Below are 960 nucleotides of genomic sequence, written 5' to 3'. Positions count from 1 at the left end.
GATAGACACACCTAGGTGTTCCGGATTTCCGAACCGCTGCAAAACACAGGACATGCCTGCGATCCGTTTACTTTCAACATCACCCCAATCAAGGCGTGATTTTGCTGCGATTGACGCCTGACAAATTACTTGGACTGCTTTTGGAAAACCAGGCGTCCCATGATTTTTTTGTGTGTGATTTGTCAGGTGACAATATTGGGATGCCATTGAAAGTAAAGGGATGACAAACATGTGTTTTGCGGCAATTCGCGAATTGCAGTAATTGCGCCCGCGATCCGGAAAGGCCTAGGTGTGATCTCAGCCTAGGCGTCTTCTATCAGTTGTTGGGTTCACCTTCTATAGATTCTGGGAGAACATTTTCTTCCTCAAACATTCACTTCATTCTTTATTCCACCGCTAATATATAATCCGCATTGACCTTGTATAGCGCTTTCCTCTCTGAGGACTCCAAGTATTGGAGATGGCGCTGGCTGAGAATCAAACCTGGATCAGCTGCTGGGAAGGCAGCTATGCTCACCACTGCACCACCAACGTAAGGTAGCGTGTCTTTGTAGTGTGGGAGGAAACTGGAATACCCGGAGGAAAACCCACGCAAGCACAGGGAGAACATGCAAACTCCATGCAGATAGTGTCCTGGAATATGAAACAAGGACCCCAGTGCTACAAGGCTAACCCCTAAGCCTATGTGCCCTGCCCATATGCGGCCTCTGTTCTCTAAGGTCCGCCCCCGCTGTTTTATCCACTCAAAGCGCCTCCAGAAGAAATCCAAACTTAACCTAAACTACAATCTATATATAAAACACTCCAAAACACACCTAAAGAATAACACACACCTCCACAACATATACAAATTTATCCTAATCTACAATATATAACACTCCTATAATAAAACACAAGCAAATAACAATAAAGAGGGGTACAGTGATCCCCAAATTAGCAACACAATGGAGCTACTTATTC

The sequence above is a fragment of the Lithobates pipiens genome, unplaced genomic scaffold, assembly GCF_037356315.1.
Source record: "Lithobates pipiens isolate NorthernLeopardFrog02 unplaced genomic scaffold, aLitPip1_a1.2 Scaffold_10, whole genome shotgun sequence".
NCBI lineage: Eukaryota > Metazoa > Chordata > Amphibia > Anura > Ranidae > Lithobates > Lithobates pipiens.
The sequence above is the reverse complement of the archived record's forward strand: the minus strand, read 5'-3'. Positions refer to the sequence as shown.